Source organism: Bos grunniens, chromosome 15, assembly GCF_055505025.1.
Source record: "Bos grunniens cultivar Pamir isolate PY7600 chromosome 15, Bosgru_T2T1.0, whole genome shotgun sequence".
Classification (NCBI taxonomy): Eukaryota; Metazoa; Chordata; class Mammalia; order Artiodactyla; family Bovidae; genus Bos; species Bos grunniens.
This window is the reverse complement of record NC_141179.1, coordinates 65,118,229-65,131,671: the sequence shown is the minus strand read 5'-3', so window position 1 is coordinate 65,131,671 and position 13,443 is coordinate 65,118,229. Positions and strand designations below refer to the sequence as shown.

Below are 13,443 nucleotides of genomic sequence, written 5' to 3'. Positions count from 1 at the left end.
GGACGTGAGTCTCAGTGAACTCCGGGAGTTGGTGATGGACAGGAAGGCCTGGCGTGCTGCGACTCATGGGGTCGCAAAGAGTCGGACACGACTGAGCGACTGATCTGATCTGATCTGATTGGAGAGAAGAGGTGGGTTGGTGGGTGGGCCGTCCTTAGGAGAGATTGGATTAGTCTGGGCATGTGGGAGCTTGAGAGGTGCGTTTGGGGACATTGCTTGGGGAAATGTTTTTTATCTTTCAAATTCTACAAGTGAATATGATAATCAATGTGTGTCACATACACACATATCTGATTATAAAAGTTAAACATGAAAAAACAAACAAAAGTTAAACATGCCTATTGTAAAACTTTCAAATATTAGAGAAAGTATAACTTGGAAAGTGAAACCCTCTGCTGCTCACTTCCACCTGCTACACCTCCAAGAAATAAAGCACTATTAAGAGTTTGGTATGTTTGCTATGCCGATATTCATTAAATAGCTAGCTAGCTAGCTAACTACACACACACACACACACACACACACATACACATGCATATGTGTTTCTGCATAAATATGAATGATAACAATTAAATTCACAGTGATAGCCTGAGCTGTAGAGCCAGCTGAAAAGCTTGTGTCATGTTATCTACTGCATTCTCTTCCCATGAGCAAGCAGCACAGAAAAGCATATCAAAGAAATTTATGGACTGAGTGTGGAAACAAAATAAGGGGAGTGAGTTAATCTTCTGAAATGTCTCTCAACTAGGAGCTCCTGCTTTCCCCCACCAGCACACCAGGGAGCTAGTATCTCACAGAGTACATTTTGGAAAATGTTGACCTCTCTGCCTATGTCATTTCAATGTCTCCTTAAAGCAACAAACTATGGCTGGGTTATATTGTCACTTTGTAAATTCTTTGTATTTGGAAGAAAACTAATAATTTTCTGTAAACTACCAATGGGTCCTTTGAAAAAATATATTTAGTGCTTTATTTATGATGATTAAAACCATGATATAATTTTTAGCTGATGTTTCAAAAGAGAGTGGGATAAATTAAATTTCCGGTAGCAGTTATCTAAAATAAACTGAGGCCAATATACAAGGGTCTTCCATTATAACTCAGTCAGTAAAGAATCCATCTGTAATGCAGGAATCCACTTGCATTGCAGGAGACCTGGGTTCAGTTCCTGGTCCGGAAGATCCCCTGAAGAAGGAAATGGCAACCCACTCTGTATTTTTGCCTAGAAAATCCCATGGACAGAGGAGCCTGGCAGACTACAGTCCATGGGGTCACAAGAGTCGGACAGGACTTAGGGACTAAACGACCACTACTACAATATACAATATTGGTCTTTCCTTTCTGACTGACTTCACTCCATGCAGTAGGCCAGTGGGAATTTGCTGTGTGACACAGGGAGCTCAACCCAGTGCTCTGTGACAACCTAGAGGGGTGGGATGGCGTGGGGGATAGGAGGGAGGATCAAGAGACAGGGGACATATGTATACCTGTGATTGATTTATGTTGATGTATGGTAGAAGCTGGCACAATATTGTAGAGCAATTATCCTCCAGTTAAAATTAAAAAAATAAACTGAGGCCAAAAACCTATTAACATTAATAAATATTAAACTCTACCATTATGCATGACTATAAATACATGCTTCCCTCATAGCTCAGCTGGTAAATCATCTGCCTGCAATGCAGGAGACCCGGGTTCGATTCCTGGGTTGGGAAGATCCCCTGGAGAAGGAAATGGCAACCCACTCCAGTATTCTTGCCTGGAGAATCCCATGGACAGAGGAGCCTGACAGGCTACAGTCCATGGGGTCGCAAGAGTCGGACACGGCTAAGAGACTAAACCATCCATCCATCCATAAATATATGAAACATTTCTTTAAAAATAATCATTAATTTTATATCCTTCATGTAAACCTAAAAGTGTGAATTGTGATCATTTTTAGGCATGTAATACGTAAAAAGATGACCAATGCCTCTCGGCACAAACTGTTCTTCAGTTCATCCACTAGAGGGCACCTGAGAGTCGCTTGACAAAAGCAAATACAAAACCAAATTAAAAATCTGAACCAGAAACTACAGACCTAAAGTACTACACACACACACACACATACACACACACACACACACACATATAAACACTTCTGGCACATTATTAAATAAAGTCAGTTTGCTAAAATATAGCCATAAGTTCAGTTCAGTTCAGTCGCTCAGTCGTGTCCGACTCTTTGCGACCCCATGAATCGCAGCATGCCAGGCTTCCCTGTGCATCACCAACTCCCGGAGTTCACTGAGACTCACGTCCATCGAGTCAGTGATGCCATCCAGCCATCTCATCCTCTGTCGTCCCCTTCTCCTCCTGCCCCCAATCCCTCCCAGCATCAGAGTCTTTTCCAAGGAGTCAACTCTTCGCGTGAGGTGGCCAAAGTACTGGAGTTTCAGCTTCAGCATCATTTTCTTAATTATAAGGTTTTAACACGTCTATCCATAGACTAATACTTTTGAAAGAAATTTTGGATTTTGCCTAGATAAGAGGGTACTGTGTATCTTGCAATATATTAAATGCTTCTCTAGTGAAAATTGTGGTATTTAAGTTTGCTAGAAAAGGCTTATAATTTTATTATCATAACTCCAGAATTGTTTCTCTATTTTATGTAATTAGTATATTACTTAATTGGATTCACCCTGAATGGCCTCATGAAAGATGCAGAATGTAATTTTTCCTTTATTAGATTCATCTTCTGCTTCTCTCTCCCATTCCGTGTTCCAGTAAAAGCAATTACCGTACTGCACATTAAAACTAAAAATTGGAAATAGTTCAAATGGCCAATGGTACAGAACAGGAAAGTCAACAGTAGTGTGTTATGAATATCTATATTGATCTATTAATTATAGTATATGTAAATTATAATATTAATCCAATAGCATTAGAAATGCATTTACAAAAATGTGCTGACCAGCCACTAAGGATTAGCCCCTGTGCTATGTGGGTGCTGAGCAAGAAATAAATCCTAGCTCTGGAGGAATACATAATTTGGTATGGGTGTGTGTGTGTAGGTGTGAAGAGAGCCATAACTGAACATACTTTGCCGTTCAGTCGCTCAATTGTGTCCAACTCTTCGAAACCCCATGGACTGCAGCACGCCAGACTTCCCTGTCCTTCACCATCTCCCGGAGCTTGCTCAAACTCATGTCCATTGAGTCAGTGATGCTATCCAACCATTTCATCCTGTCATCCCCTTCTCCTCCTCCCTTCAATTTTTCCCAGCATCAGGGTCTTTTCCAATGAGTTGGCTCTTTATATCAGGTGGCCAGAGTATTGGAGCTTCAGCTTCAGCATCAGTCCTTCCAATGAATATTTAGGGTTGTTTTCCTTTAGGATTGACTGGTTCCATCTCCTTGCTGTCCATTGAATACTTAGAGGGTAGGGATTGGAAGCATGAGTTCTGGAGTTCTCCCACTCATTTGTTATATGATCTTGAGCAAATAATTTTATCTGTCTCTGAGCCTTGATTATTTTCTCTTAAATGGAGATAGTCACTTACTTTAATTTTATTGTGAAAATTAAGTGGGCTCGTGAACAGAAAATACCTGGCACCTAGTCCTGATTATGGAGTCCATTAAATGACAGTAATAGTCATGGTTCTGATCACTGTTGCTTTCTGCATGTGTCATCTTCGTGTGATACCACGTGTAATGGGCTTTCTCAGCTGCCCACCCCCAGGAGGAGCTGGAAGCACCCTTCCATCTGGACAACGGCTCTGGCCCGGGACGCGCCAGTCACATCCTGACCATCCAAATTTCTGGCAGACAGTGGGTCTGGCTGCCTTTTTATGGAGAAAATTACTAAGAAGGGATCTCACCTCCCTTGGAATGGTCTGCATTTCGTTTCTGCTTTAGCTGCTTCAAGTTCCAGTGGCCAAAGTGGGCCTCTTCAGGTGGAGCCTTACTGTAGTCCTGAGAGCCTGTGTAGACTGCTGCCCCCATGTGGGCTAGGAAATGGGCTTGGGACCCAGGATGGTAGAGGAAGTATTTCTCAAGTAAAGCTGTGAGTGATGCTTTTATCCGAGGAATCTGCCCAACCAAGACTCAATGAGGTCAAAAGAGGCATATGAGCTGAGGTCAGAAAGCCAGACAATGAGATTCAAATGGGTGGCCAAGCAAAGACAGACAGACGCTGTGCTGAAATCCAGGGTGTAGAGCAGGGGTTACTGGCTTCCCTGGTGGCTTAGTTGGTAAAGAACCCTCCTGCAATACAGGAGACCCACGTTCAATCCCTGGGTGGGGAAGATCCCCTGGAGAAGGAATTGGCAGCCCACTCCAGTATTCTTGCCTGGAATATCCCATGGACAGAGGAGACTGGTGAGCTACAGTCTATGGGGTTGCAAAGAGTTGGACTTGACTTAGCAACTAAACCGCTACCAGAGCAGGGATTGGAAACCAGGGTGAGTGAGTGCAGAGGACAGAGAATATTTTACCAGCTACTGTTCTTGATACGGGGAGCGTATATTACAACAAGCCACATTCCCGTGCTGGTAAATGCTACAAAGAAAGGTAGCATAGGATAGGGTCAGGGAGCTAGTTCCAGGGGAGGCAGTCTTAGCTAAGGTGGTGTTCTAGGTGGGAAGAACAGCAAGGGCCAGTCCTTATGGCAGGAACGGCAGAAGAAGGCCATCATAGCTGGAGTGCAGTGAGTAAAGGGAGAGGAGGAGGGAAATGAGCTTAGAGAGGGAGGCAAGGGCCATACCATGCTGTGTCTTGTGAGCTGTGATACAGAGTTTGGATTGTATCGAAGCAATGGGAACCTACTCAAAGTTTTAAACAGGGCAGGAGTTGACACAATCTAATTTATATTTTTTTAAACTAAGTGTCTGTTTATTTACAGCTGCAGTGGGTCTTCCTTGCTGTGCCTGGGCTTTCTCTAGTTGCAACGCAGGCTTCGGGGCGTCTCTTGTTTCAGAGCAAGGGCTCTAGGGCTCAGCAGTTGCTGCACGTGGATTTAGTTGCCCCGAGGCGTGTGGAATCTTCCTGGACCAGAGGTCAAACCCATGTCGCCTGTATTGACAGGCAGATTCTTAACCACTGGATCACCAGGGAAGTTCCTAATATACACTTTAGAAAGAACCCTCTGGCTGCTGTGGGATGGATAAACTACAGTATGACATGAGTCTTACAGGAAAAGTCTCAGGTCAAGAGGTAGGAACTTCTGGGTCAAATCATATAAATAGTCCCAGGAGCTGGGCCAGAGGAAAATCTGTGTACAATATCTATGTCTCCTCTTCAACCCTGAAGTTGTCCTTGTACTTAAACCAGGCTGGTAGGTAGGTCTCACCACTAATTTGTTTGCCAAGAGCAGCTTGGTCCTGGGAATGTGTTTATTCAGATTTCCAAACCTGTGAAAATGAACCTAAATTTTGAGAAACACAGCTTGAAGCTGCTAAAATGGGGCTCCTGCTACACACCTCATTCTGTTTTAACATGGATGAGGAGAACTAAAGTTTTTAGTTTTTAAAAAGTAAGAGGGTGTGTGGAAAAGTATGTTCATTTAAGTAGCATTTCAAATAGATGGGTTGGATTAGTCTTTAAAGATAAGTTAAAAGTATATAAAATTACAGGCTTCCCTGGTAGCTCAGCTGGTAAAGAATCCACCTGCAATGCAGGAGACCCTGGTTCAATTCCTGGGTTAGGAAGATCCCCTGGAGAAGGGATAGGCTACCCACTCCAGTATTCTTGCCTGGAGAATCCCCATGGACAAAGGAGCCTGGTGGGCTACACTCCATGGAGTCACAGAGTCAAACATGACTGAGCGACTAAGCACAGCACAGCACGCATATAAAGTTACAATACAGTATAGCATATAGAATGTAGAATTACAATAGCTGCAATTTATTGAGTGCCTACCATGGGCTAAGTGGCTTCACAAATGAAAAAAAAAAAAACAATAATTATTGACATAGGAGTCTTTTTCCACCGTTTGAAGAGGGTTCTGATTCTGGGACTGACTGATCCTTGTGGATCTTTGGAGGCAATTGGTCATAAAAATACTTATTTACTTCTTGGCAAGCTAGCCATTAGAGTCCCCATGTTTTGCAGGTGAAGTGAAAAAAATTTATAGAGGTTGTATACCTGGTCTAATTGAGTATTAAAGCCAGAATTTGCATCCAGGGGTATGCAACTCCAGGACTCATGTTGGAGCCATTCTACGTGAGTCACACAGGTATGATGCAGTGATTGAGTGTGAGAAGCATGGCATCAGGGGGCCTTGGATTTGGATTCTGCTCCATCGTTTAATAACTTCCCTGATGGCTCAGTGGTAAAGAATCTACCTGCAATGCAGGAGACGTAGGTTCAATTCCTGGTCCAGGAAGATCCCCTGGAGAAGGAAATGGCAACCCACTCCAGTATTCTTGCCTGGGAAATCCACTGGACAGAGGAACCTGGTGGGCTACAGTCCATGGGGTCGCAAAAATGTTGGACATGACTTAACGACTAGAGGGCAACAACAAAAACGACAACCATTGTTTACTAGCTCTATCGTCCTGGGGTTACTTAACATCTAGGAGATGTTACTGAACATCTTAGACTACTAACATCTGTGTTTCGTTTTCTGTAAATCAGGGGTAACAATAGCCCCTCCTGCAAAGCTTGCTCTAAAGATCAGTGAGACCTGTCCCATGGTCCTGGCAAATGAAGGAGTCCAATAAATGTTAGTTATGATGATCATATACCATGCTGGCCTCTGAGAGGGATTCTTTGGCATCTGTCTGAACCAGTTTCACTGCCAGCATCAGAAACATACATCCAGCCCTGGAAACATCCCACATAATAGACTGTGTCCGCCTAAGTTACTTGAGCTGTGCTGTGAACACCAGACATCTAAGGAGTGCTTTGGACGATGATATTACCCAACTGCATGAGTGGGTTTGATAGCTTTTCCAAAGGGCTGGTATTTCAGTTGTGGAACTGTAACTGCTTTGTGGCAATAGAAAAGATTTATTTTTTGTACCCCAATCAACCTTCAGCCCCATTTCTCAAACTCCATAAGATGTCGAAATTGTGCAGTATTAACGTTTGGTCAAAGGTGCTCGTGGCGTTTCACAGATGTAATGAAGAACCCATATTGTCCAAAATTGTTTTGTGATGCCTCCTGCCCTGAGCCCTGCTTGCCCTTTAAAGCTCAGTTGGTGGGAAAATTCAGAGGCAAGCACAGCTGGAAGGCAGAGGAAGGACAAAAACCTGGTTTGTTCCACTTTGCAGGAGCCTGGGACCTCAGGCTGAGGTACAAGATGCCCCAATAAGGAAAAGGGTCTAATAATCCTCTCCCTCCAGATCCAAGGACGGCCAATGAAGGTATATCTTATAATTTAAAAAATTAACATAATGCAGTAAATTTTGAATGGAGATGGTTGCCTGCCTGACTCCTCTAGAGGAAACAAGAATGGTGGGGGAGCAGAGAAAAAGGGATTTTCTATCAGAGGGCTACCATTGTCAGTGAGGTAAGCTGCTCAGTAAATCATTTCTAACTGCTTTGTGGGACCAGATTTCTCAACCTGAAGGTGAGGAATTGTGTGTCTTCTTCAGTCGGGAGTCTTTTCTACCCAGTCTGTTTTCACTTACACTGAAGAAACAGAGTCAGCCTGATGGGGTGTAAGAGCCCGTTTGGGGGCAGTTTCTGTGTCTTGGAGCCTCGAGTGTCCCCACTCTCCTCTAAATCTTGGTGTTATGTGGAGTTGAACAGGCCTGGTTCAAAGAGCGGTGCAACCACAAACTAAAGTCACATGACCGTAGTGTCCTCATCTGTAGAATGGAATTAACTTCCCTGGCAGTCTCCAGCTATGACTCCATGCTCCCAATGTAAGGGGTCCTGGTTTGATCCCTGGTCAGGGAACTAGATCCAACATGCTGCAACTAAGAGTTCATATGCCACAACGAAGATTGAAGACCCTGCATGCCACAGCTAAGACCTGGCACAGTCAGCATATATATGCTATTGTTGTTCAGTCACTAAGTTGTGTCCAACTCTTTGTGACCCCATGGACTGCAGCATACCAGGCTTCCCTGCCCTTCAGTCTTTCAGAGTTTGCTCAAATTCATGTCCACTGAGTCAATGATGAGATATCAGTCCTGGGTGTTCTTTGGAAGGAATGATGCTAAAGCTGAAACTCCAGTACTTTGGCCACCTCATGCGAAGAGTTGACTCATTGGAAAAGACTCTGATGCTGGGAGGGATTAGGGGCAGGAGGAGAAGGGGACGACAGAGGATAAGATGGCTGGATGGCATCACTGACTCGATGGACCTGAGTCTGAGTGAACTCCGGGAGTTGGTGATGGACAGGGAGGCCTGGCGTGCTGCGATTCATGGGGTCGCAAAGAGTCGGACACGACTGAGCGACTGAACTGAACTGAACTGATATATACATATATATATATAATAGAAAATAAAGGTAGCATTATAAGCCAAAACTGACCATTAACACTTCTGTTTTTTAAAGGAGGTAGGCATGCCTCATGTCAGTAAGGAGATACATTTTTCATTTGTGCTTTTTCATGAATAGTGTTTGGATGATCCACAGTAAAATTGGAGCTGAATACACCATAGAAGTTGGAGAGGGCTGAATTGCTTTTGCCCAGTAAATAGTTTTGGGGGGCTTAATAGTTTTGGGAGCTTCCAGTGGCCAATGAGAGAGAAAGGAGAGAGTGATGGCCCAAACAGTGCTGTAGAAGGCAGGTCTTAAAGGGCCAGTGGAGCCCAGCTGTTGTTCCGTTTAGACGTTTATATCCGTGAGAGCACTTAGAAGAATTCCTGGCATCAGCAAGCATTTAATAAGGGGCAGCCACGAGCGTGTAGCAAAGCTATCTCCCTGTTGTCCTCTAATAGTCTCTGTCTCCAGAGGAGTAGAATCCTCTCTCTTTTATGGGGTGTGTTTGTCTTGGGGAAAGTGTACTAGATGACATGTGGGGTGCAGTGGCTTCAAATTCTGATTTCACAGGGTCTACTTATCTGTTCCTTTAATTTTCCATCTTTAAATTAGGGCAGAGATAGTACCTCACTACAAATAATAAATGATGGAGAGGGTATTCCTATACTGTTGGTGGGAACGTAAATTGGTACAATCACTATGGAGAACAGAATGGAGCTTCCTTTAAAAAATTAAAATACAACTACCATATAATCCGACAATCCTACTCCTGGGCATATATCCAGAGAAAACCATATTCTGAAAAGATATATGCACCCCAGTGTTCATAGCAGCACTATTAACAATAGGCAAAACATGGAAGCAACCAAAATGTCCATTAATCTGTATGTACTGTGTGTATATATATAAAATGGAATATTATTCAGCCATTAAGAAGAATGAAATCATGCCATTTGCAGCAACAGGCATGGATCTAGAGATTATCATACTAAGTCAGATGGTGAAAGACAAATACCATATATCACTTATATGTGAACTGTAAAAAAAAATGATACAAATGAACTTACTTACGAAATAGAAATAGACTCATAGACAGAAAACAAATTTATGGTTACCAAATGGGAAAGGAGAAAAAGTGAAAGTGAAAGTCTCTCAGTTGTGTCCAACTCTTTGTAACCTCATGGACTATAGAGAACATGGAATTCTCTAGACCAGAATACTAAAGTGGGTAGCCTTTTCCTTCTCCAGGGGATCTTCCTAACCCAGGGATTGAACACAGGTCTCCCACATTGCAGGCGGATTCTTTACCAGCTGAGCCGCAAGGAAAGGGGAGGGGAGGGATAAATTAGGAGTTTGGGATTAACATAGACACACTCTTATACATAATATAGATAGCCAACAGGGATCTAGTGTATAGCACAGGAAACTATACTCAGTATTTTATAATAACCTATGCACTATATATATGTAAAACAGAAACACTTTGCTTTATATCTGAAACTGACACATCATTGTAAATCAACTATACTGCAATAAAAAATAAATATACAAAAAAAGAAAAAGCATTCCTTATATCATACAATTTATATGTAAAGTTTAAATGAGATTATCTAGATAATCCATGAGCCAGGTACCTGGCCTTCAGTAAATGTTAGCTCTTACTAGTATTCTACAATAATAGTCTTATGATGATGGTATACCATCCTGGGCTTCCTAGGTGGTGCTAGTGATAAAGAATCTGCCTGCCAATGCAGGAGACTTAAGAGATGCAGGTTTGATCCCTGGGTCAGAAAGATCCCCTGGAGGAGGGCATGGCAGCCCACTCCAGTATTCCTGCCTGGTGAATCCCAAGGACAGAAAAGCCTGGTGGGCTGTGGTCCATAGGATTGCAAATAGTCAGACACGACTAAAGCAACTTAGCATGCATAAGATCCTAGAACATGTGCTTTGTGGGTTTTATTTTAAAATTTACATGTCTATTCAATTTTAAAAACTTGAAAAACATAAAGAACACAGAAAACAACAGCTCTTTCAACAAAAAGATCACCAGTGTTAACATTTTGGTTCATCTTTTTCTTTTTCCTTGCAAGTGTATATACATCTTTATTCTGTCTGTTCAAAATAGGATACTGTTCTATAGTCTGCTTTTTTTTAAACCTAGCAATAGACTGTGAACTTTTCTCTATGGATGAGTTGTTTCTTAAAATAGATATTTCAGTGGAAGCAGTCATACCCTGGGACAGAAAATTCATTGTTTTTTTTTTTTTTTTTTTAAGAGAGGGATGCCTCATGGATGCCAAATTTGAGAGACACTGCATCTTGCATTTCCTTCTTGGAAAATTAACAGTGCATATTAGCATGTTAAAGGCTCTGGGAAGCCCTTCCACAAAGAACCTGCTTGACTTTGATTAGATCAGTGTTTCCCAAACTAATTTAACACGGTGGAGTCATTTATTCTCATAACTCCTATTAATGTCTCAGGAATTACTGGGGAAGACAAAGCCGCAGGCTCAAGATTCCTTGAGAACAGGGAGCAGGTCTTGCTCATCTTCATTGTTTCCACACAGCCTTACAGTTGTTTTTAAGAAATTATACAAAATGAGATTGGATTGATGACTCTGCTTTCTAACCGACAGCCACACACGTGCGGACTGGGGGCCAAGGTTAGAGGTTGAGTCTGCTCCGAAGTGTTTCTCGGTGTAAAGCTAATTGGCCCCTTTGGGGATGAACCTGTGAACTTGGCCTTGTTAACGCCAGCACAAAACAGCTGCGTTAGTTTATCTGGTACCCTGAAATTGTCCTCTTACCCAGATTCTCATGCTGTCCTGCAGATGGCGATGCTGGTTTGTCAACTTTCTGAGAGCCTGAAGCTTGGGCCAAGAAAAGCTTGAAATTGAGGGGAAGCAGATGCAGGTGAGGAAGAGTCAGGAGTGGGGGGATTATTGAAAACCAGAAGACAAACTGTCAGGTGTGCAGTTGGCATGAAGCTGGGGGGTAGCCATATATATATATATATATATATATATATATATATATATATATATGGTGGTGGACACAGGTGTAAAAAATCTTGATGAACCAGTGAGCCAAGAATAAATATCGCTAGTATATATTGAGCACCAAGCTTGAGGCTGGAGATACGCTAGATAATTTCATTCATTATTTCTTTTAATCCCCTAAATAGACTAAAGAGGTAGTTCCTGCAGCTAGAAGAAGCAGAACTGGAAATTCAACCCTGCTTCTTAGGCCTGGCGCTGTATCTGAGTGTTTTGCTAGACTGAAATGAGAAGGTATTTACCAAGGATGAATAAATATAAAATACTTCCTATATCTGTCTACTGTCACTCTATCTATCTATCCTTCCATCTGTTTTTTTCTTTTTTCATTTGCACAGAATGGACCTAATTGCATTTCATGAAATTAATGCCAGAAGTTTTTTTTTAAGTTAGTCATCTGCTAAATAAATTAATTACAGTTCTGGGCTGCATTCTTAGGATTATCACATTTAGATCAGAGTGGTGGAAGTACTCTTTTTAGAATTCTTCTAGTCTTTTTAGTTCCGGAGATCACCATGCAAGATAATTATGGTAAAATGAATGCCCTAGCATGGCCAGTTTAAAAGTCAGTCGTTGGACTGAGTGGCCCTTGTGTCGCACCATATCCCTGTTACAGCACTTGCCAGTGATGTTACAATTATTTCTTTAAACGTCCCCCTCTCCCGATGGATGCTGTATTTCTTGAAGGTAGGAACTATGCCTTCATTTCTGTATTTCTAGGTTCTATCAAGTACATGGTACACAATGAGTTGTTAATAAAGTTTGGATGAATGAATGACCTCATGAATGAAGGGTGTCTCCTGCAGAAGTGATATCTGAGCCTGAACCGAGGAAGGCACTGTCAGGGAGCTTGGTCTAGATAAGCAGAAAGAGGACCCGAGGAAGCTGCAAGAACTATCTTCACACACGTGAGAGGTGTCACGCAGAGGAGATTGCAGAACAAAATTGTGCCTCTTCAAGTCTTGGGAGGCCAGTTTCTTTAACAAAGAAGAATCTCAGAGCTGTCTAAACATAAAAGGAGTTACTTTTAAAAAATATTTATTTATTTGGCTGCTCTGGGTCTTAGTTGCTGCACACAGGATCTTCTGTTGCAGGACGTGAGAACTTCAGTGGCTGTATGTGGGATCTATTTCCCTGACAAGGGATCGAACCTGGGCCCTCTGCAGTGAGAGTGAGGAGTCTTAGAGGCACTGATGGCAAACACCATCCAATCATCTCAGCCAGAGGCAGCATGAACATCTAGCAGGAATGGAGAAGAAAGGAACCTTTCATTAGATTGAGGCAGAAGGAGGAGGTTACTGACGCATGTGGCTGAAGGGCAGGCATGCAGAAGGGACTCAATATTTGTTGAACAAATGAATAACAGTCTTCTAATCATCAAAGACTCATTCTGTAAATAGCTATTAAAATTTTTTATGCATTAGGTCTGTACTCAACTGAAGAGGTTGCATCAGTGAAAAGGATGACTCAGCCCCCATCAACAGCGGGGAGTGTACTATATAGGTTGGAAGCCCAAGATACATCCACACTGCCTGGGCTCAAAACCCAGCTCTGCCGATTCCTGTATGCCTGTGTGCCTCAGTCTCCTCAGCTGTAAAATGGGGATAAAATAGCAGCCATGTTAAGGGATTATTTTGACAATTAAATGAATTAATACTTGACACATCTTATTGATTCAAGTATTAATGATTATCACGGTGCATATCTTCCAGCAAGGGCTACAGAGAAGTTACTGTTATGTGAAGGATGCTCTGAGGAGTATGAACTGAAATATGTGAGTGTCCGGACAGCCCAATAATTAGACACCCCATCAAATCAATATGCTCTAAATCTCTATTCAGTTTTCATTAGAGGAAAGGCTAAGTGCTTTGCGAGGCAGGATTATGGCTCACCCAACAGGGCTTTTGTGATGGTACCTCTCTCTCCGCTCGGAGTTGCCCAGTGCAACTAGAAAGGGATGTTGGGACCCAG

At 42.5% G+C, this 13,443-nt stretch overlaps 1 long non-coding RNA gene across 2 annotated transcripts in view; it reads right to left on the bottom strand.

Annotated features, from left to right (window-relative positions):
• Positions 1–12,493: 12,493 nt before the first annotated feature.
• Positions 12,494–13,443, bottom strand: part of LOC147358403 (uncharacterized) — a 28,694-nt gene continuing 27,744 nt past the window's right edge. For both annotated transcript variants that reach the window (XR_015141621.1, XR_015141623.1), the window contains one exon: positions 12,494–12,711. This is a non-coding gene — a long non-coding RNA (uncharacterized LOC147358403). The remainder of the gene's footprint in view (positions 12,712–13,443) is intronic.